Consider the following 24662-nt stretch of genomic DNA (forward strand, 5'->3'; position numbering starts at 1 on the left):
GAAGCTTGCCAAATGGCAAGAGATGGTGAGTACATAGAGAATTCTTTTTCTTTTTTTTTCTTTTTCTTTTTTTAAAGATTTATTTTATTTCTATGAGTACACTGCCGCTGTCTTCAGACACACCAGAAGAGGGCATCAGATTCCATTACAGATGGTTGTGAGCCACCATGTGGTTGCTGGGAATTGAACTCAGGACCTCTGGAAGAGCAGTCGGTGCTCTTAACCACTGAGCCATCTCTCCAGCCCGAGAATTATTTTTCATTCAAATGTACAATAAAGATACTGTAGTGTCAGAATAACCTCAATAATGAAGCACATCCCCCCCTCCTCGTAACCTTTCCACAGCCATCAGCTTGTATGTAGTTTTTAGGTTTGTGTGTGTGTGTGTTACCATTGTCCTACTTTGCACCTTCTCCCACATCATCTCTGTTGCCTGATTGATGCTCAACAACTTATTTATATTCATCATTCAAAGAATATGTATTGTAGTCAGAATGATCTAAAACAAAATTTAATGCATTGTTTATTTTTAAAGGATTTTTTTCACTAGGGATTTTTCAATGAAAATTAGCAGTCACGGGGTTATAGTTTACTATTACCTTTAAAGCTAATGCACACTTAGAGTTGTCCATTTGTTCTTGTTGTTGTTATTGAGATTCATACCAGCTTCTAAAGTTTCTTGAAAGGGAAGAGTTTATCAGAGCCTACCTCAATAGAAAGGAGCTTGCAGAATAGGGTTCCCCACATCCATAATTTCAGAGTGGTTTCAACTTGCACCCACCTAGTAGTGTGGATTCATACTACTTTTTCCTTCTGTTTCTTTCCCTTACAGTCTGTGTTTCTGAGCTCAGTAGACTATAGACATGTCTGTTAGGGACTTATCTTGGCATTAAACCTAAGTTATATAAGTAATACACCTCAGTTTTGCCTCAGAACCTAATGGCTTGAGGATAAAGATATGGATCAGATGCATGAAATTATTTTCATTAGGCTTATTCCCTGCCCTGCATAAACTAGGCATGGAACATCACAGCTATAGTCCCAGCACTCTGAAGGTCACATGAGACCCCGTCACAAAGCAAGCAAACAACTTTTTAGCTTAAATGACCCTGTAATTTTTATGGACATATATGAAGCTACTGGTGACAAACTCAGGCTCTAGAATTTCCCCTGATCTCTATCAGTCTCTATTGCTCAGAAAAACCCTTCCCCTTATCGCTCTATTGCTCTCTGTATCACCACTGTTATTATCTCTCTCTGGCATTCAGGATGCACACTGATCATAACTCTCTCTGACTCTCAAGATCAATGTCATTCTCTAGTCTTCATGTTGATGAAAAGTTTGAATAAACTCAAATGGGCTGTTGTAATCCAAGTGTAAATTGGGCAGTTTCACTTGGAATGAGACTATGTCTTTGTCCCAGTGGCCTGATCTTCTCAAGGAAATATATAAACAGAGTTTTGCATGGTCTCCTTATGGCAGAGGCTCAGAATTATCACATTAGCACATATGTCTGCAACACAGAGTAAATTGTGAATTTAACCCTAAACATAGAACATAAGAGCATTGAGTAATTCTTCAGTGCTTTTCTTCCAGGTAGGGTCTTATACTACACTACAGTCTGGCCTCAATCTCACTATGAAGCTGACCCTCCTATCTTGTCAATTCACCCACTTAATTTTCCTAAATAATAGAGTCCTAGGAATGAGCTACCAGACCCAGTCACTTTTGAGTATGTATTTAAAGGTAAAGTTCCTATAATATCTTTTAAAGCATTCAATTCCATATTTCCTCCTCTTCAATTCATCCACTAACACCACCAGCATTTTTATCTGGTAACTGTAAATGGGATGAATCCCCAGGTGGGACAGTCACTGGACGGCCTTTCCATCAGTTTCTGCTCCAACTTTGTCTCTGTATCTCCTCCCATGGGTATTTTGATCCCCCTTCTAAGAAGGACTGAAGTATCCACACTTTGGTCTTCCTTCTTCTTTAGCTTCATGTGGTCTGTGAATTGCATTTTGTGTATTCCAAACTTCTGGGCTAATAGCCACATATCAGTGAATGTATACCATAAAAGATAGCATTTTCAACAACTGGTGCTGGTTCAACAGTTGGTCAACATGGAGAAGAATGGAAATCTATCCATTCTCATCTCCTTGCATAAAGTTCAAGTCTAAGTGGATCAAGCACCTCCACATAAAACCAGATACACTAAAACTAATAGAAAAGATAGTGGGGAAGAGCCTCAAGCCCATGGGCACAGGGGAATATTTCCTGAACAGAACACCAATAGCTTATGCTCTAAGATTGACAAGTGAAACCTCATAAAATTGCTAAGCTTCTGTAAGACTAAGGACACAAAACAGCCATCAACAGACTGGGAAAGGACTTTCCCAAGCCTACATTCGATAGAGGGCTAATACCCAATATATACAAAGAGTTCAAGAAGTTAGACTATAGAGAACAAAATAATATTCAATAATGGGGTACAAAAAAATCTCAGCTGAGGAATACCGAATGGCTGAGAAGCACCTAAAGAAATGTTCAACATCCTTAGTCATCTGGGAAATGCAAATCAAAACCCTGTGATTCCACCTCACACCAGTCAGAATGGCTAAGATCAAAATCTCAGGTGACAGCAGATGCTGGCAAGGATCTGGAGAAAGAGGTACACTCCTCTAGTGCTGGAGGGATTGCAAGCTGGTGCAACCACTCTGGAAATCAGTCTGGTGGTTCCTCAGAAAATTGGACATAGTACTACCTGAGGACCCAGCTATACTACTTCTGGGCATATACCCAGAATACACTCTAACATAATACAAGGCCACATATTCCACGATGTTCATAGCAGCCTTATTTATAATCGCCAGAACCTGAAAGAACCCAGATGTCCTTCAACAGAGACATGAAAACAGAAAATGTAGTACATTCACACAATGGAGTACTACTCAGCTACTAAAAATGATGAATTCATGAACTTCTGAAGCTTATATTTCAATTTGTGATTGTGAGTCTGCTCACAAAGTAAAGTTTCTTTCTTTATGAACAAGGAAAATGTCATTCATTTAATAGCATAACAATAAAATGCATGCTGTATAAATATGCTCCAAGCAGTCTCAGTCCTGATATCAATCACTCTCAGTCATAACCAAGATATGTGCTTATGGAGTAGTTGCTTCATGACTGACAGCTGATATTCTGGATCTTACATTTAGGTAAAATAGTTACATTTTGTTACATTAGAAAAACCATAAACTGAAATCAAGGGAAGAGCGTTGTTGCATTCATCATGTTGGAGCCAAGAATAATTTGATGGTCATGGCATTCTGAAACCATTTTCCAAAGGATAGTAAATGTCTTTCAAACATATCTGAATTTACTATTATTTCTGTTCCTCCTGAAACATAAGAATTAGCAAATTTCTCCATGGAGTGAACAATTCACTAAAATTAGTCAGTGATATAGAAAACAGAGGAAAACAGCATCAATAGCATAGCTAAATGTTATTTTCTCCTATGGATGTTATCATGACTCCTAATTTTAGCTAACCCCTATACTCATGTTTTTCTATGTGTAAGATTCAACACAAGAAAATACATATATTCTGTTTAAATGAAAATATGATTTTTTTATGCCTCAAGTATCTTTCAGTTGAATCAGAAAGAAAATAGAGTCAACTTAGGAGTTTTGGCTTAGTGATTAAGAGAATTGACTGTTTTTCTAGAAGACCTAGGTTTGGTTTCCAGCTCTCATAGGATTGCTCACAACTGCCTCTAACTTCCTACATTTCCAAGGGACATGGAAGTGACTTTCTGGCCTCTATAGCCAATAGACATACACATACATGGTGAGCACACAAATTCTGGCAAAACACTCATGCTCAAATAATGTTAAAATATTTTTAATATCCTGACTACAAAATATGCTACTGCAATGGTGACACAAAAGATGTGGGAGTAACCAAACAATCTGAGTTCAGGCCATGTCACATGAGATGGAACCTACTGTACATGTTATAGCAAGGATAGAAAGATATCCTGGCAATCAGAAGGCAAGAAATACTGCAGAGTCACACAGCCCAAGACATCTCACACAACAGATTTATTGGGAGGGGAAAACCCAGAGAGGTGTGTGGAGAGAATATCTCTTGTCTGTATGGATGAGGCACCTGTCAATAAAAATCTGATGGCCTATGGCTTAGCAAGAAACTAGGAGGTGGGGCATATAGGAGGCAGAAAGGATTCTGGGAGAGTGTCAGTTGAAAGATTCACCTGGTAAAATGGGAGAAGTCAGACAAACTGAACCTGAGCACAGGTAACCAGACACATGGCAGAATGTAGATTAGAATAAATGGGTTAATTTTTGTTATGATCTAGTCAGAGATGAGCCTATCTCTGTGGCCAAGGTATTTGTAAACATATTTTGAGTTTGAGTCTTATTCCTGGGAGCATGGGGCTTGGACGAAGAACCAAACTTAACTTCTACAGGGGCGGCCTCCTCAGCTCAGATGAAAAGCAGCAAAGGACTGAGTAGAAGAAAAGGATTTATCTCTGTTCTTGGGGTTGGGCACAAAACTTTCCAGGGCACGGATTAGTGTTATTTGGACTTGTGTGCTTGGGCTGCTCTGTGAGGATGGGGTTGAGATGGAAAGGGCTGAGGCTGGTCTGTAGGGCAGTTAGAATGTTCTCTATGTGGAACTTGGCAGTTGGAAGTGCTCATGGGAGGGGCTTAGCCACTACTGTACCTCAAGGGATTTACAAACATATCTGACACTGCTTGAGTGGCCATGAGACAGAAACTAGATATCCAAAATACTTAAGTTAATATCAATCCTATAGATCTATAAATAAATAAATAAATAAATAAATAAATAAATAAAATTAACAATATATTTTCTTCTTATGATGTTCTGCTATACTCATAGATCAGTGGTATATTCAACCATCAGAGAAGATTTCTCCTGCAGCTGATGGAAACAAATGCAGAAGCCCTCAGCCAGATATTATGCAGGCAGGCAGGCAACAGCAGACAGACAGACACAGAGAGAGAGAGAGAGAGAGAGAGAGAGAGAGAGAGAGAGAGAGAGAGAGCACAGCACACAACTCCAAATGGGATATTTCCATTAAATACCTCTCCTCAGAGCTCAGGGAACCTCATAGTAGAAAAAGGATCAGAAATTGTAGAATTGCCAGAGGAAAGATCAGATACAGGAACTGAAGGGGTCTTCAACCCTATAGGTGGAACAATAATATGAATTAATCAGTACCCCCAGAGCTCGTGTCTCTAGCTGCATATGTAGCAGAAGATGGCCTATTCGGTCATCATTAGGAAGAGAGGCCCCTTGGTCTTGTGAACTTTGTATACCCCAATACAGGGGAATGCCAGGGTCAAGAAGTGGGAGTGAGTCGGTAGGGGAGCAGGGTGGGGAGAGAGGGTATAGGGGACTTTCAGGATAGCATTTGAATTGTAAATGAAGAAAATATCTAGTACAAATTTTAAAAAGAAGAACAAAGCCCTCAAAGTCAACTGATCAAAGCTTGTATGTACTTAGAGACTGAGGCAGGAACCAGAAGGCCAACAAGGGAACGTAAGCACGTCCTCCACAAATACAGCTTTCAGGTTAGTATTTCTAGGGGACTCCTGAATATGTAGAAATGTGTCTCCGATTGAGTTTTCTCTTAAGCTCTTTTTCTTTTCTTGGTTTGCCAAGTCCTACTTTATTGTAATGTTTTTTTCTGTTTGGCAGCCTGAGTGAGTTTCATTCTCACATTCAGTATAAAGATTAAAGAAGAGAATCCCCTTCATGTCCTCTGATCTCCACACTCCATGCCTTTACTGCCCAATAATAAACAAACAAACAAGCATTGAGTATCTTCCATGAGGGCTAGAGAGATGCTTTAGTGATTAAGAACATGCACTGTTCTTGCAGAAGACAAGACTTTAGTTTCTATCATCTCATCTGATGGCTCACAACTGTGAAAGTGGAAGGAAGCCTCAAAGCAACATCTGAGTTTGTCTTCTGACCTCCACATTTGCTTGCTGTGTGCACATCCACCTATTGTTGGGATGACATTCCTTACTTGGTATGAAGGTGTGTCTATGTATTTTCAATTGCTAATTCTGTTTTGACAAAGAGCTAATTGATGACAGAATTTTGATATTGTCATTTCTATGACCCATCACTGGATTTCAGATTTGTAAATTTTTTCATTCCCTACCTGTTCAAAACATGAGTGTCATTGCCTGAAGGCAACTCCAGAGATGTTCTAGCAATGTCTTACTGCTGATTGCTAATAATAAATATCTAAGAGCTAACAGTTAGGGCAGATTATATTGGGGTTGAACAGTGCAGAAGAGACAAAAGAGAGATAGAAGGGACAAAAGCAGAAGCAGGAGTACCAAAACATACTGATGGAAGCAGAAGATAGGTAACAGAGTGGTAAAGTGAGAACCACAAGGGTAGGTAGATACTTAGACAACATGAAGTAAGTTTAAATGAACTAGATGAGAGACTATCCCATCAAAATGCCTACAGATTTGACCTATACAGAAATATCTGTTATTTATGCTGTGATCTGGTCTATGAAAAACCCTGCTTTCACCTGTGCCAACAACAATGCATACCTCCAAATAGTATGTGATGCTGCTTCTTGGGTTTATGGAGGAGTAAGCTGAGAAATAGACACATTCAGCATTTTCCTACAGAGAGTATGCAGAGAAGCATCCATTCCCCTTCTAAAGACCATTGACCCTTCTTCTTTCAAAGAGCAGCCCAGCTTTCACATATCTCTTCTTACTTGAATGTCCTTTCACCTGTGGTAAAAGGTTTCCAGGGCAGCAGTAGACAACAAGCTCTTTGATTTATTTAGTGTGGTTTCTGCATAGAGGCAGTGAAAGTCACACAGACTGAAGTACACATGTAAGAATGCTCATACCTGCAAGCATATGTTCGCATGCATGAAGACCTGAATACATGCTCATATATCACCACAAGTAGAGAAACCTCCTGTGATGTAAAGGCACATACTTCAACAGACATTTTTATAATTGTATGACCAATTTCTCTACTGTGCACTTGAGAAACTGTCCATTGTCTCCTTGTAACTAGGCTTGGGTGTTAGTTGATGATAAATGTGGCATCTATTGCTTCCTCCTTTTCTTGGAATTCCATCCTAAGGTGTGGGATCCCAATCTCTGTCCAATCATGTTCTCTCTTTCAGGTATCTCTGGATAAAATGGCTAAGGGTCCTGGAATGCCTACTGCACAACCAATGTGTTAGCCAGTGTTGCAGCCTGGTACATCTATCAAGAAACCCATGTCACAGATGGAGGTAGATGCATGGAGCTCTCACAAGGCAGACAGAGGAGAGGCCCTCAACAATAATCAAGAGGTATGCCACCTCCCTCATTCAGCTTAGAATCTCTGTCTCCTCAGGTGGCTCCAGTCAATCTGTGAAGAACTACTTTCATTCTTTTGTTTCCTCTAAATCTCTCTTGACCATTGAAAGGCAAGTGGACAAAGAGCAGGGCACTGAGCCAGCTTGTGAGCAATGAGGATTTCTTTATTGTTACCTGTGTCTTTCCCTACCTATGTAGTATTTTTTAGCTTCTGGCAGCTATATTGATGATTTGTGGGTTTTGGTACTCCAGTACTTGAGCATGCCAATGCACTAACTTTGGCTTAAACAGAACATCAATATCACTGCCACTCAAAGCCCAGTGATGCTGAGGCAGTAAAATCATGCAGCTAGCATGCCTTATATAGATATCCTACCTTAAAAAATGCATGATTGTCATTCAGAAATGTCATTACAGCCCACATCTCATAGACTCCAAATGCCACTTACTATGCTAGCAGGAAAATGTCAGCAGCAGGGAGGAGAAAGAGCTCTATAGTCACCTGTGTAAAGGAAGCACCCGAGAGGTTCTTTCATTGTTGATGGAGAAGCGCCAACATATCAGCAGGTGTTTCCTCTTCTCTCTAAAACTGGCTTTACTTGAGACCTGGTCTCACTATTTAATCCAAACAGGCTAGAAGTCATGTTATATTTCTACTTCTATCCCAAGTAACAGGACTTCAGATGTAAGCCAGCTAACCCATAAAACATTTACTTTTTGCCTTAGATGAGTTATCTAATTACCTTGAGCCTCACTGAAAAGGAAAAGAAAGATATTAGCAACCTTCTACCAAAACCTCATGAAGCCCAGGTCATTTGTTCCTTCCTCATTGCTTAATTTCCTCATCTTATGTACTTTCAGACACTGTTTAAATTTGGCATTTAACTCAGCCAAGAACATATGTACATAAAGTTTATCCCAGTCAAACTAAACTCCTGAAGTCCGGTGGCGCCAGTGCTCAGCAAGATTGGTAAGGTTTCCTATCTTCAATTTTCTCCTTTAGGTTCTCAACTTGGAGGTCCAAGGTCTTCCCAGAAGACTCATTCAGTGTCCACAACATGAATGCTATTATGGTTTTTCTGGTGCAAATCTGGGAGAGCTAATTGATCAGGAGAAAGTCTATATGCATCTGGCTAAAATCTTCCATGTTCTTCATCTCTTGCTGCCTTGGGGTTTTCAGTCATATTAAGTTTCCACTAGAACTCTAAACTCTCTACTTTCCCATGATTTCTCTGTCCAAGCACCCTTTCCACCTCCCTTGAGGGACCTGCCTCGTGACTGAACAAACCTAGGGAGACTCATCATGAGCAGGCACAAGGTTATAGGGTCCCATGTTTTTGGATTTCTATTTTTCTTGCTTTATTATAAAACTTTGTGTGTATGAATGTTTGGGCTACACATAGGTTTATGCATTCCTGATGAGAGCCAAGGTTACCAGAGGAAATTAGGACTAGAGTACAGAAACTTGTGAGCCAAAATATGGGTGCTGAGATGAAATAAGATTTTAAAAAGTTTTTTTGCGATTCATTTTTGGCACTGAGCCTTGTTTGGAGCCTCATGCACACTTTTTAAAGTAAGTGGTGGTCTGGAGAGCACTGAAGATCAGAATGTTTCCTCATATTTTGATCTATGAATATTTATAAGTGGTGACATTGTCCCTCAGCCTTGTCTTTTGCTGATAGAATCACCTTATTTGAAACTTTGCATTGCCCTGCAGCATGTTGTACTAGGTGTTGGGTTGTGTCTGTGTCTACAGGGCCATCTCTGATATCAAAAGCCATAATATCTTTCTTTACTTACACTAACAAGCAAGAACCAGAGTAGAGTATATAAGGAAAGATATAATAAGAGAAGTGAAGAAAAAGAGAGTTTCTGGGACAGATGTAGAATGGAATGTAAGCATTGCAAAAAGGACACTTAACAGAATCACTTCATGTACTTATCTAGCCAGAGACATCCAAAGGCCAGTGGTAACTCAACCTTGCACTGTAGTGATGGAACAGCACTTAGTATGGCTTCTATGTATGATCCATTTGCTGAGTGTTGACTTGTAGAGACATGTGAGAGCTTATTATTCTCAGGCAGCAATGGTTACTGAGAAACCAGTAGGAATCATTCTGTACACATGATATCATTCCTGCCATGCTAATTTCACCAACTTCTAGACAACCTTGAAATAATGAGCTCAGTTCATAAACAAAAGTTCAGTATTGCTTTCAGCTTTATACCATCGTCCTAGGCTAGGTCCTAGGACCAAAGGGTCAACAGTTTAACTTAGGAGGCTGGATGTCTAGGCAACTGCACTATTATATTGTATGAAATCTAGGACTCTATAAAGTCTTCAATGCCCAAGATGAAGACCAGGAGTCTTAAGTAGAAGGTAAGATCCATGGGAGAGAACACTTTAAGCTACTTTCAGCAGCCATTGATTATGACCAAAAAGCTCAGTACCAGATGTAAGAAACCCACTATGTATTTTATTCAGGGAAGCCTGAAGCTACATAAACAATATAAGCTAGGACTATTTCTCTTGGTTACATACCAGAAGTAGATGATAAGACCCTACTCTTGAAGATACCAGTTTGTTTTGGCACTTAGAGAAATGATCTGAGACAGGCCAGCTTCCTCCCTGCTGCCTAGCTTTCTCTGTGCAGTGTGGTGCTGTGCATAGGGCTGGGAGAGAAGTCATGTTCTGAGCAGCAGTGGACTTTTAATGCTGTAATGCTGACCAGCTAAGGAGGATAAGCCTACAGATGCAACCATGGTACTTCTGCTGTAACAGTAATCAACGCTTTCTGGTTGAATTTTTGGCCATTTCACAGGATGGAATCCGTGCCTGGAGCTCTATATCTGGTCTAAAACCCACACACTGGTACATAACCGACCATGAGGAGACATACTTCTTTCACTTTGGACATGTTAAACAGCTTCCTGAACATTTTTATGTACATAGACTAGTGCTGTTTTTACCCACAGTCTGAGAAACTCCTTTTGCGTGGGAATCTGTTAATGCATAGACTTCTTTATTTCTCAAGTTGTTGAGAGCAGATGTTGAGTGTTTGGTCTCAAATGAGACATTTATACCACAAAGGTATACACCAGAACTCAGCACTCAGGGGCCATGGTGTAACATGTCCCAGAAGCTGTATAAAATGTGGAGGCTGAGGAGGAGGGCTGTGAAAACCTCTGTTCTGGACAGGATGAGGTGTTGCCCTCATAAAAGCCCATTAGTAGTGGTTACTTCCACTCCAGCTTTAAAAAGTGAAGCATTTGAAATGTAAATGAAGAAAATACCTAATAAAAAATGCCTTAAAAAAAAGTGAAGCCTTTCAGGATTCCATCAGACACACGTAAGAAGCTTCTGCTCCAGCCTTAACAGAAGAGCTACAAACAGCAACTGTGCTGGGATGTGAGGAGTCATTTTTCTTTAGGGGTATAGAGAATGGGGATTTGCCCAGGATCCATAGGATGTCACAAACAAGACATGCAAAACACTGATTAAACCCAGCAGATTTCAAAATATAAAAAAAAAAAAAAAATAATGGTGCAGGCTACTTGGCTTCCAGGAACACAGATGGTAAAAGTTACCTTACCTAATAGTCTTTGAGGGGATGCTCAAATATGGCAATATAAGAACATAAGGATTAATCAGCCTAACACAGTTGGGCTTCTGATGTCAGATAGCCTCAAACTCATTATTCACCTGCTGTAGCTGTCCTACTGCAGGAATTCCAGGTATTCTTTACATTGGCCAGAATTAGAAAGGGTCTGTACAACTGGGAACTTTGGGATTGCAGTACTAGGCTTTTTTTTTTTTTTTAATAACTGTGTAATCTCTTTCAACATCTCAGTACCTAAACATTATTGTATCCCAAGACAGAGCTATGTATTTGGGAATAGGCCTGTTAGAAACTTCTTCCTCACATTCAGCTGAAAACCATCAACTGCTGTTGATTCATAGGAGTACACAAAGGGGATCTGGGGGAAGACGCAGTGTAACAGCATCTACTGATCTTTCAGGGAGGCAGGTAGTGCACCGTCACCTGACTCCAGATCTAGGGCATCTGACAAACTGTTCTCACCACAACAGGCACTGAACTCACATGCACAAATCCACAGATACAGGCTTAAAGTGAAAATAGTTTCTGTTTTCCAAAGCCTACACAATGAAGTTACAGAAATAAAAATAATGAATAATATGTATGTTTTACAAAAGAAAGCTTAAATTTCATTAGGTCTTATTGTTATGATCAGGAGTAAAATGCAAAATATGTATAAATATTTATTATGGCACACATAAAACTAATGTACACAAAGAGAGAGAGAGAGAGAGAGAGAGATTGAGAGAGAGCCAATATCTTAGATTATCTTGGATCTCTGTGACTATATTTCTGGCTCTTATAAATTTTGTGGGACAGGTTCTGGTTCTTTCACTGTGTTGCTGCCATTCCTCTGAATCTAACCTCAGTGGAAGAGACCTGGATGATATGCAGTAAAGTGATAGAATCTTGCCTATCTGGAACTGATCTGACTCACTCAGATCTGATCATACTAAGTGTGTTATCACAGAAGACAACACGAGAGAAGAAAACATGTCCCTAGAGGTTGATCACCCTACTTGTCTAGACAAAATTCTAAAATGAAATTAGCATATTTTACCAGTTTTGCATGCTTTTCCTTTACATCCAGATCACTGACTGAAACTTAATTGCTGACATTGATGAAGAACAAAGTAACATGGAATAAGCATTGAAGAAGCTAATGGATTCCATACTTTGTTCTTTTCCTCATGTTACTGGGGATGGAATTCAAGCCTCAGGCATGCTGCTCTCACACTCCTCTGACCCTGAGGTACACCCAAGTCCTACTTCCTTTACCTTCTCCTGAGAGTAATGTATCCCCAGATATCAGGTTTAAGGATTAGCACCATCAGAGACAGTGAATGACTAGATTTCAAATATGACCCCTGCATATTTGGTAATTACGGATTTCTAAGAAGGTGAATGATGAGGTTGTACTGCTGGTAGGGTAAAAAAAAAAAAAAAGATAAAATCAGCACTGTATCCTCACTGAAAACATGGCCTTGATTACTTGTACAAAGATGCATACACAGAAGAGAGCTGAGTCCTGTTTATGGGAATGAAACCCGCTCCGTGGACAGTAGGATATTTCTTTTAATCCAGTAGGTGTCAGTGTGAGAATCCCAGTTCTGAAATGAGAAAAGAAAGACTCACAGTCACACACAAATGTCTCCACTTCCAAGTTTCCTCTGTCAGTCTTCTCCACCTTTTTCTCCTCCTTTCATTCACTTTTCCATTTCTTATTCCTCTTTTTTACTTAGAGGTCTCCCCCTCTTTCTGTTTCCCCATCTCTTCTGTCTCATTTCTTTCAATCTCTCCTCTGACCTACTCTGCATAATTCTTCTCTTCTATTTTAGAACCTGTGAACCTTCTCCTCTTATTGCAATTCACCATTTTCCTCTTTGTCTTCCTCTTAGACCTTGTCATCCCTGTCCTAGGTTCTAGGTTTTTTTTTTTTTTCTGTGTTACTGCAGTTTATTTATTTATTTATTATTAGATATTTTCTTTATACACATTTCAAATGCTATCCCAAAAGTTCCCTATACCCTCCCTCTGCCCTGCTCCCCTACCCACCCACTCCCACTTCTTGTCCCTGGCATTCCCCTGTACTGGGGCATATAAAGTTTGCAATACCAAGGGGTATCTCTTCCCAGTGATGGCCAACTAGGCCATCTTTTGCTACATACGCAGCTTGAGACATGAGCTCTGGGGGTGCTGGTTAGTTCATATTGTTGTTCCACCTACAGGGTTGCAGACCCCTTCAGCTCCTTGGGTGCTTTCTCTGCCTTCTACATTGAAGACCCTGTGTTTCATCTTATAGATGACTGTGAGCATTCACTTCTGTATTTGCCAGGCACTAGCATAGTCTCATATGAGACAGCTATAAAAGGGTCCCTTCAGCAAAATCTTTCTGGCATATGCAATAGTGTCTGGGTTTGGTGGCTGACTATGGGATGGATCCCTGGGTGGGGTAGTCTCTGGATAGTTCATCCTTTCATCTTAGCTCCAAACATTTTCTCTGTAAAACCTTTCATGAGTATTTTGTTCCCTCTTCTAAGGAGGAATGAAGTATCCACCCATTGGTCTTCCCTCTTCTTGATTTTCTTGTGCTTTGCAAAATTGTATCTTGGGTGTCCTATGTTTCTGGGCTAATATCCACTTATCAGTGAGTGCATATCTAATGACTTCTTTTGTGATTGGGTTACCTCACTAAGGATAATATCCTCCAGATACATCCATTTGTCCAAGAATTTCATAAATCCATTGTTTTTAATAGCTGACTAGTACTCTATTGTGTAAATGTACCACATTTTCTGTATCTATTCTTCTGTTGAGAGACATCTGGATTCTTTCCAGCTTCTGGCTATTATAAATAAGGTTGCTATGAACATAGTGGAGCATGTTATTACCAGTTGGAACTGCTTCTGGGTATATGCCCAGGAGAGGTATTGCTGGATCTTCCCGTAGTGTTATGTCCAATATTCTGAGGAACCTCCAGACTGATTTCAGAGTGGTTGTACAAGCTTGCAATCCCACCAACAATGGAGGAGTGTTCCCCTTTCTCCACATCCTCCCCAGCATCTGCAGTCACCTGAATTTTTGATCTTAGAGATTCTGACTGGTGCGAGTTGGAATCTCAAGGTTGTTTTGATATGCATTTCCCTGATAATTAAGGATGTTGAACATTTTCTCAGGTGCTTCTCAGCCATTCGGTATTCCTCAGTTGAGAATTCTTTGTTTAGCCCATTTTTAGTGGGGTTATTTGAATTTCTGGAGTCCAGCTTCTTGAATTATTTGTATATATTGGATATTAGTCCCCTATCATATTTAGGATTGGTAAAAATCATTTCCCAATTTGTTGGTGGCCTTTTTGTCTTATTGACTGTTTCTTTTGCCTTGCAGAAGCTTTGCAGTTTCATGAGGTCCCACTTGTCAATTCTCGATCTTAAAGCACAAGCCATTGCTGTTCTATTCAAGAATTTTTCCCCTGTGCCCATATCTTCTAGGCTTTTCCCCACTTTCTCCTCTATAAGTTTCAGTGTCTCTGGTTTTATGTGAAGGTCCTTGATCCACTGGGACTTTAGCTTTTTGCATGGAGATAAGAATGGATCAATTCACATTCTTCTACCTGATAACTGCCACTTGTGCCAGCACCATTTGTTGAAAATGCTGTCTTTTTTCCACTGGATGGTTTTAGCTCCCTTGTTAAAGATCAAGTGGCCATAGGTGTGTGGATTTATTTCTGGGTCTTCAATTCTATTCCATTTATCTACCTGTCTGTCACTGTGCCGGTACCATGCAGTTTTTTATCACATTTGCTCTATTGTACAGCTTAAAGTCAGGCGTGGTGATTCTACCAGAGGTTCTCTTATTGTTGAGAATAGTTTTTACTCTCCTAGGTGTTTTATTTTTCCAGATGAATTTGCAAATTGCCCTTTCTATCTCAGTGAAGAACTGAGGTGGGATTTTGATGGGGATTGCATTGAATCTGTAGATTGCTTTCAACAGGATAGCCATTTTTACTATATTAATCCTGCCAATCTATGAGCATGGGAGATCTTTACATCTTCTGAGATCTTCAATTTCTTTCTTTAGAGACTTGAAGTTCTTATCATACAGATCTTTCACTTCTTTAGTTAGAGTCACACCAAGGTATTTTATATTATTTGTGACTATTGTGAAGAGTGTTGTTTCCCAAATTTCTTTCTCAGTCTGTTTATCATTTGTGTATAGAAATGTCATTGATTTATTTCAGTTGATTTTATATCCAGGTACTGGACTGAAGCTCTTTATCAGGTTTAGGAGTTTTCTGGTGGAATTTTTAGAGTCACTTATATATACTACCATATCATCTGCAAATAGTGATATTTTGACTGCTTCTTTTCCAATTTGTAACCCCTTGATCTCCTTTTGTTGTCAAATTGCTCTGGCTAGAACTTGAAGTACTATATTGAATAGGTAGGGAGAAAGTGGAGAGCCTTGTCTAGTCCCTGATTTTAGTGGGATTGCTTTGAGTTAGGTTCTCTCCATTTACTTTGATGTTGGCTACTGGTTTGCTGTAGGTTGCTTTTATTATGTTTAGGTATGGGCCTTGAATTCCTGATCTTTCCAAACTTTTATCATGAAAGGGTGCTGGATTTTGTCAAATGCTTTCTCAGCATCTAAGGAGATGATCATGTGGTCTTTTCTTTGAGTTTGTTTATATTGTGGATTATATTGATGGATTTCTGTATGTTAAACTATCCCTGCATCCCTGGGATGAAGCCTACTTGGTAACGATCGATGATCATTTTGATGTGTTCTTGGATTCAGTTTGTGAGGATTTTATTGAATATTTTTGCATCAATATTCATAAGGGAAATTTGACTGAAGTACTCTTTCTTTGTTGGATCATTGTGTGGTTTAGGTATCAGAGTAATTGTGGCTTCATAGAATGAATTGGATAGAGTACCTTCTGTTTCTATTTTGGGGAATAGTTTGAGAAGAGTTGGAATTAGGTCTTCTTTGATGGTCGGATAGAACTCTGCACTAAACCCATGTGGTCTTGGGCTTTTTTTGGTTGGGAGAATATTGATGACTGCTTCTATTTCTTTAGGGGAAATGGGAAAGCTTAGATCGTCAATCTGATCCTGATTTAACTTTGATACCTGGTATCTGTCTAGGAAGTTGTCCATTTCATCCAGGTTTTCTAGATTTGTTGAGTATAGCCTTTTATAGTAGGATCTGATGATGTTTTGGATTTCCTCAGGTTGTGCTGTTTTGTCTCCTTTTTCATTTTTGATTTTGTTAATAGAATACTGTCCCTGTGCTCTCTAGGTAGTCTGAGTAAGGGTTTATCTATGTTGTTGATTTTCTAAAAGAACCAGCACCTGGTTTGGTTAATTCTTTGAATAGTTCTTTTTGTTTCCACTTGGTTGATTTCAGCCCTGAGTTGGAATATTTTCTGCCTCTTGAATGAATTTGCTTCCTTTAGTTCTAGATCTTCTAAGTGTGCTGTCAGACTGCTAGTGTATGCTCTCTCTAGATTCTTTTTGGAGGCACTCAGGGCTATGAGTTTTCCTCTTAGGACAGCCATCATTGTGTCCCATAAGTTTTGGTATGTTGTGGCTTCATTTTCATTAAACTCTAAAAAGTCTTTAATTTCTTTCTTTATTTCATCCTTGACCAAGAAATCACTGAGTAGAGTGTTGTTCAGTTTTCATATGAATGTTGGCTTTCTATTATTTATGTTGTTAATCTAAGATCAGCCGTAGTCCATAGTGATCACATAGGATGCATGGGATATTTTCAATATTTTTATATCTGTTGAGGCCTGTTTTTTGACCAGTTATATGGTCAATTTTGGAGGAGGTACAATGTGGCTCTGAGAAGAAGGTATATCCTTTTCATTTAGGATAAAATGTTCTGTAGATATCAATTAAATCCATATGTTTCATAACTTCTGTTAGTGTCCATGTGTCTCTGTTTAGTTTCTGTTTCCAGGATCTGTCCATTAATGAGAGTGGGGTGTTGAAGTCTCCCACTATTATTGTGTAAGGTGCAATGTATGCTTTGAGCTTTACTAAAGTTTTTTGTAATGAATGTGGCTGCCTTTGTATTTGGATCATAGATATTCAGAATTGAGAGTTCATCTTGGTATATTTTATCTTTGATGAGTATGAAGTGCCCCTCCTTGTATCTTTTGATAACTTTGGGTTGGAACTCAATTTTATTCGATATTAGAATGGCTACTCCAGCTTGTTTCTTCAGATCATTTGCTTGGAAAATTGTTTTCCAGCCCTTCAATCTGAGGTAGTGTCTGTCCTTTACCCTGAGATGGGTTTCCTGTAAGCAACAAAATGTTGGGTTTTGTTAATGTAGCCAGTCTATGTCTTTTTATTGGGGAATTGAGTCCATTGATGTTAAGAGAAATTAAAGAAAAGTAATTGTTGCTTCCTGTTATTTTTGTTGTTAAGTTTGGGATTCTGCTCTTGCAACTGTATTCTTTTAGGTTTGTTGAAGGATTACTTTCTTATTTTTTTCTAGGGTGTAGTTTTCGTCCTTGTGTTGGTTTTTTCCTTTTATTATCCTTTGAAGAGCTGGATTCGTGGAAAGATATTGTGTTAATTTGTTTTTATCCTGGTATACTTTGGTTTCTCCATCTATGTTAATTGAGAGTTTTGCTGGATATAGTTGCCTAGGTTGGCACTTGTGTTCTCTTAGGGTCTGTAGAACATCTGTGCAGTATCTTCTGGCTTTCATAGTCTCTGGCGAGAAGTCTGGTGTAATTCTAATAGGCCTGCCTTTATATTTTACTTGACCTTTTTCCCTTACTGCTTTTAATATTCTATCTTTATTTAGTGCATTTGTTGTTCTGATTATTATGTGTCGGGAGGAATTTCTTTTCTGGTCCAGTCTATTTGGAGTTCTGTAGGCTTCTTGTATGTTCATGGGCATCTCTTTCTTTAGGTTTGGGAAGTTTTCTTCTATAATTTTGTTGAAGATATTTGCTGGCCCTTTAAGTTGAAAATCTTCATTCTCATCTACTCCTATTATCTGTAGGTTTGGTCTTCTCATTGTGTCCTGGATTTCCTGGATGTTTTGAGTTAGGATCTTTTTGCATTTTGCATTTTCCTTGATTGTTGTGCCCATGTTCTCTATGGAATCTTCTGCACCTGAGATTCTCTCTTCCACCTCTTGTATTCTGTTGCTGATACTCTCATCTATNGTTCCAGATTTCTTTCCTAGGGTGTCTATCTCCAGCATTGTCTCACTTTGTGTTTTCTTTATTGTTTCTAGTTCCCTTTTTAGGTCTTCCCTTTTTGGTTTCGTTCAATTCCATCACCTGTTTGGTTGCATTTTCTGTACTTCTTTAAGTGAGTTATTAAAGTCCATCTTGATGTCCTCTACCAGCATCATGAGATATGATTTTAAATCTGAGTCTTGCTTTTCGGGTGTGTTGAGGTATCCAGGACTGGCTGAGGTGGGAGTGCTGGGTTCTGATGATGGTTAGTGGTCTTGGTTTCTATTAGTTTGATTCTTACGTTTGCCTTTTGCCATCTGGTAATCTCTGGATTTAGTTGTTATTGTTGTCTCTGGTTGGAGCTTGTTCTTCCTGTGATTCTGTTAGTTTCTGTCAGGAGACCTGGGAGTCTGTCTCCTGAGTTCCAGTGGTCAAAGCACTCTATTCAGGCAAGCTCTCCTCTTGCAGGAAAGGTGCACAGATATCTGGCATTCAGACCTGCCTCCTGGCTAAAGATGAAGGCCCAAAACAGGACCTCTCCCACAATCTGTGTAGATTCTCTAGCCGCACTCTTACCTATGCAGACTAGTCTGTGAGGGATCTGGGACCCAAGATGTCTCCCCCAGGTGCTCTAGGAGAGCCCTTCAAAGAGGACACCTATCCTCTAGCAGAAAAGGTGCCCAGATGTCTGGAGCCTGAAACAGGGTGTGCCTCAGAAGCTGTGTGGCTTCTGCCTGTCCCAGAAGCTGTTAGCTTCTGTAGTCCACACTCTCACCTGTGAAGACTAGTCTCTGAGGAATCCGGGACCAAAGATGGCTCTCCCAGGTGCTCTGGCTAGCCTTCCAGGTGGAGGGGACACCTCTCCTCTGGCAGGGAAGGAGCCCAGATGTCTGGAGCCTGAAACGGAGTCTGTCTCAGAAGCTGTGTCACTGCTCCCTGTCCCAGAAGCTGTGTAGCTTCTGTAGTCTGCATTCTCACCTCTGCAGACTAGTCTCTGAGGGATCCGGGACCCCTGTCCTAGTCTTAACCACCCTTTTATTTATTATTTTTTATCCTTTCTTTTCTTTGATATCTTTCCTTGTCTTCATTCATACTTTCATTTATGTGTTTGTTTATTTACTTATTCATTTCTATGAATAAAATTTTCTTTCATTTTCTTTTCCTTTCCTTTTCTCTTATTTCATCTCTTTCTCTACCCTCTACTCTACCTCCTATCTTCTTTCCTATGTGTACTCCTCCTCTTGCCCCTGTTTATATATGCACTTCCATTTCTCACTCTCTCTGGATCCCTTTCTTGTACAATGACCTAAGAGGGCAGAGGAACTCAACAGTAGAAATGACTAAGAAGAACAATCCAGCAATTAATTAGGTTTGTATAAACCAGTCATTGTGAGGTACAAGGCACAAAACCATAAAACCAGGGTCATCTTGTTCCTGTAGCACATATAGTATACAAAAAATATTATAAAACAAAGTAGGATGATTCACTGCTTGCCCAGTACTACCTCTCTTGAAGAATTCAGAGTAACACGGCATTGGGAATGAAAAGACATGGAACTCTAAAACTGTTTCCTGTGGAATTTCTTCAATCTCTTTCTCTTGAGGTCATTTGTTGAGAGGTTGTCTTAGAAAAACAGGAGTGGTGCCATCACATCTTTTAAGAGCAGCTAGTGTTCACTAGAATATCCACCTTAAAGGAAGGCTTTGACAGCAACCAGTCAAGACCTTCTGCACATAGACAATTTTTATATAGTCATGAGCCAATGACAATTTTGTTCTTGTACCTTCTAGACTGGAATCTCATACTTACTCTTTGTACTTAGGGGAATGCACCAGAGCTATGGATTTAGGAAGCATATTTTTTTAATCCAATATATGTGTGTAGGTCTACACTTGACAAGAAGGCTGTCTGGTTTAGATGGGTCTGAGAAGACAAAAGAAACCAAGAATTCTAAGTGAGCCCAGCCAACTATACTTGATCCACCAAGGAAGGGAGACTTACGGAGCATTAACGACTTTTCTCTCCTGTGATTTCCAACATTATTCCATGTAGGCACACATCTGTCATGTGGGAAGAAAGTTTGGACCATCTGCTTTGTCTTCCTACCTCATAAAGTTCAAAATGAACTGAGTTTTTCTCATTTACTGTCTAATTTAGGGTTTTCTTTCTTGTGAATTGACACCATGACCTAGGCAACTTTTATAAAGGACAATATTTAATGGGCGCTGACTTACAGGTTTTGAGTTTAAGTCTCTTATCATTATAGCAGAAAGCATGACAGGATCCAGGAAAACATGGTACTGGATGAGCAAAGAGTTCTACAAAGGCTAACCAGAGAAGAATATCTCACAGGAAGCAAGGTGGGTTTCAAAGCTCACTCCCAAACTAACACACTTCCTCCAACAAGGCCACACCTACTCCAACAAGGCCATACATAAAAATAATGCCACTGCCTGAGGCAGGAATTTTCCAACCACTACACTTACTTTTAGCTTGTCCCTCATATAGGACAAGACCCTTTGGGTCCTCCATGACATTAAACTTGATGTCTATAGAGTAACTATTTCTAGTTCTGTCCTTTACTTCTAACCTATCTCTGCTTCCCCCCTACCAACAGCAGACTAAATTCTTCATCAATATTTCTGATGACTAATTCAAGCATCAGTTAAACAATCTCTCTGGGAATTTAGCTGTCCATATTCAATCCCACCTCTGAGACCCATGAAATTTCTCCCTATATGAAGAGGAACTACTTTTGTCCTTCTGATGTGGTACTGTATTACTGTTATCTGATCACACTATGTCTCTTTCCTTTCCTTCCATTGCCTCCTTCACTGGGTCACCAGATGTAAAAAAAAACCATCAGACAATTGAATGCATGAGTGGGGATAATTCTTGTAGATAGCAAGCCCTACTAGCCAGTTGTAAAAGTTATATATCTACCCATTGCACTTGAAGCACTGCTAGCATGGAATAGGGACACATGTAAAATTGAGGAAAGTATGGTGAGAGCAAGAGGGGGTTCAATCTCAGAGGAAGGAAGTGAGAAATTTGGAGCATAATTGGGACATATTCTTGTTTCTTTCTCTAAGTTGTGTATGCACATAGATGCTTCCTAATGATCCATTAAGCAACACTGTTCATGTATGTACAGTCCCAACTAAATTATAATTTAAAACATCAAGCTCTGAAAAACTAAAGTGAAGTCATAGAAAAGTAAAACAAAACAAAACAAAAAACAAAAAACAAAAAAATAAAACAAAAACAAAAAACAACAACAACAACCAAGATGAAATCATGTCCAAACCTTTTCACAGATCCTACATGTCAGTGATCTGTTATCCTATTCCCAAAGAGCAGTTTCTCCACTTCAGGTTTTCTAGAACTTTGGGTATAGATGCAAACCTCAGTATGACTATTATGACACACTCCATATTGGCCACTTTACAATTATGAAGTGACTTTTCTTTCAAGGAACAGTATTACTGTTCTCTCAACTTGGCACCAAAGTCACTACTTAGCAGTTTTACACTCTTGAATGCTAGGATTCCAGGAGAGTGCCAGTATACCCAGATTTTTATGACTTTGTTGAGTATGCAAATCTCTGCCCACCATTACTTAAAATACAATAAATCAGTATCCTAAGAACTCCGGCAGGTCCCATCTTGAATTCCTTCTTCCTTTGTCCTCATTATGTTGCTGATTATGAACCTCATAATCAGTTCTCTTTGTTGCTTCTTCATTTCCACTGTGTTCTCTGTTTTCCTCACTAGACCTTTGCCTCTGCTGCCAGGGAATTGTTTCTCTTGCAGCCAGTTCTCCCCATTTACCAGGTTCATGAGCCACCTTCATATATGTGTCCCATGTCCTTCTTCTGGCTTCTCACAACATCTTCTCAGTGTTGATACACTTCTGATATCTCACATATGCCTTCAATTCCACACTGTAAGACTGAACACCACTTCCAAACTCAATCCTCCTCTACAAACCCTACTTGAGTTTATGAAGGATCCATGTTACTCTATGAGCCCAAGTGAAAGCCTGCATTGTCACAGATCATTCAATTTCCATCCCCATTCCCTGAATCCCTGACATCTCCAATCACCCCACATATAGCTATCACCACCTCATCATAATTCCATGGTATCAGTTCCCAAACCTTACCTGACTTGCCCTTCCCAAGAAGCTTTGCAACCCCTTCTTTTTAACTTCTGGAGTATGGCTTTGGTCACATCATTCTTTTGCTCAAAGTAGCTCAAAGAGTTTTCCCTCTACTCGAATGAAATCACCATTACTTTTCCTGACCATCCTAGACAATGGACACCATGGTTCCAATAGGTGATATCAGCACATACAAGGCATTCTTTTTTTTTTTTAAAGATTTATTTATTTATTATATGTAAGTACACTGTAGCTGTCTTCAGACACTCTGGAAGAGGGCACCAGATCTCGTTACGGATGGTTGTGAGCCACCATGTGGTTGCTGGGATTTGAACTCTGGACCTTCGGAAGAGCAGTCGGGTGCTCTTACCCACTGAGCCATCTCACCAGCCCCGACATTCTTTTCCAATACAAACCTCAAATCCCAGGCAACAGAAATGTTCACTGTTATAATAGCTGTAGTATTATTGGAGTGTATCTATCTCCAATGCCAGCCCCTCCCCCATGAAATGTTTTGGGCTCCTCTCCCCAAGATATAAGTCACCTTAAGTGTGACAGTTCTTCTGCAACCCTCACTGGCCTATATGTTCCTCCTGAAGAATATTGTACACTTTGACACATGTGTCTTTGTGCTCATTTTCTTTGTGATCGCCCTTTTCAGTCCCAAGACACAAAAGGCCACATTACAATTGGGCATAATATATTATTAAGTTAGGCACAGAAGTAAGAATTTATGCAATTGAATCGAAGACCATGAAGTCATAGAGAACTGTCTCACACATCAGCACTTCCTAAGGACTGACTGAAGTATGTGTGAGCTCACAAAACCTACAAGTAAACCACCTGGTTATGGCTTATATCTGTCACTTTACAAGAAATGCACTTGTTTTGTGAGCTACAGTCTTTGAAAATGATAGCATCATTCAAAGGACTCTCTAGGTAAATTACTGTGCTTGCTTGAAAATCAACAGATGTGTGCTCAGCACGTGTAAACACTTGAAAACCTTACATGTAGGAGCTTTTGGGTGTTCACACGGGAAGTGTGCTTCTTCATAAATATGAAACACAATCATTAGAAAGAACTCTCTTGGCTTATTTAAGTTTCATTTCTCCATCTTTTAGGTTTATGTTCTGTAACAACTGCTCTCATCGATCCAGGCAAGCTACCATTCTCCATGCAGCTTCACAGGAAATTGGAACTTTGGAGAATTACTCCAAGAAAGCCATAAAATATGAAGAGCTGTAAAGGTACTAGGAAATGTTCTTTTGACTCAAACTGCACACTATTGACTGGATATGCTCAGAGATGACCTGGAATAGATTGACTCTGTGCAGAGAGAGAGAAGAGGAACCCTCAGTCATCCAGGTGCATTTGCTTATATGAATCCAGCCTAATGGAAGAAGACCCAGTTCTTCCATGAGGAAGAAGAGCTCCTCCTCATTGTGAGCATAACAAAATTCCGGGCCTCCTTTCTGGAGAGGAATGATGATGTGAGTTACGTGATGCTCCTCTCCAACCTGCCAAGAGGAAACAACTTGTCACAATTCTTAGAGGTCTCAGACCCCTTCTTTTACAACACACATGAAGCCCAGACCATACCAGTGATTGGATCTCATTGGTTTTGTTTGTTTGGTTGGTTTGGTTTGTTTTTTTTTTTTTTTCACCTTGGTATTTCAAAACTGCTGGTGCTATTCTTTTTTGCTGAGGTACAGCATAAGAGAATAGATGTTAACTGGAACCTAAGATGTTCATCTTGACACCTCCTGGGCCTAGACTTTTCCCCGTACAGCCAGTAGGTCTGCTCAGGACTCCTGAGGTGTCTAAATAATTTATATTCTAAGGCTGGCCAGAGTAGATACTCAGACCAGGACCCAAAAGCAATTGGGTCTTCCTTTTCTGTTTACAACTATTCAGCGTTTCTGTTTCCCTGCCTTATGCCTGGCTGGCTGCATTTCTGCTTTTCAGTCTGCCTTCTTTTCCTTCTAGGTAACATAGCACTCTGACTCTGAGGCTATGTAGGAAACCTCCAGGCTCAGTTTGCTTGTGACAGGAATTAGTGGCACTAGCCCCAAACTAGAATGAAAATTTGTAACTATAGCAATGAACCAAATTATTCAATTCAAAGGAATCTGAAAAGCAACCAAGTACAAAGTCATCAAATTCAAGATGGCTGGGTCTTATTATCCATAGTTCCTTCTAGAGGGTGATGTTCCTAGATATACACCATCGATATGGTCCCTGAGAGTCATGCAAAGGCAAGGGGGAAGAAACAGTCTCAGATCAAAATTGTTTAT

At 39.7% G+C, this 24662-nt stretch overlaps 1 long non-coding RNA gene across 2 annotated transcripts; it reads left to right on the top strand.

Moving 5' to 3' along the window:
- The first annotated feature begins 4268 nt into the window (after window positions 1-4268).
- LOC110299216 lies at window positions 4269-23954 on the top strand. Of its 2 annotated transcripts, XR_002378438.1 has the most exons (7): window positions 4269-4318; window positions 5556-5623; window positions 5934-6095; window positions 7225-7395; window positions 8264-8372; window positions 20473-20566; window positions 23490-23954. It is a non-coding gene; the product is annotated as an uncharacterized LOC110299216 (long non-coding RNA). The 2 variants fall into 2 exon arrangements; XR_002378439.1 differs by lacking the exon at window positions 5934-6095.
- Window positions 23955-24662: the final 708 nt, after the last annotated feature.

This window comes from Mus caroli, chromosome 7 (assembly GCF_900094665.2).
Source record: "Mus caroli chromosome 7, CAROLI_EIJ_v1.1, whole genome shotgun sequence".
NCBI lineage: Eukaryota > Metazoa > Chordata > Mammalia > Rodentia > Muridae > Mus > Mus caroli.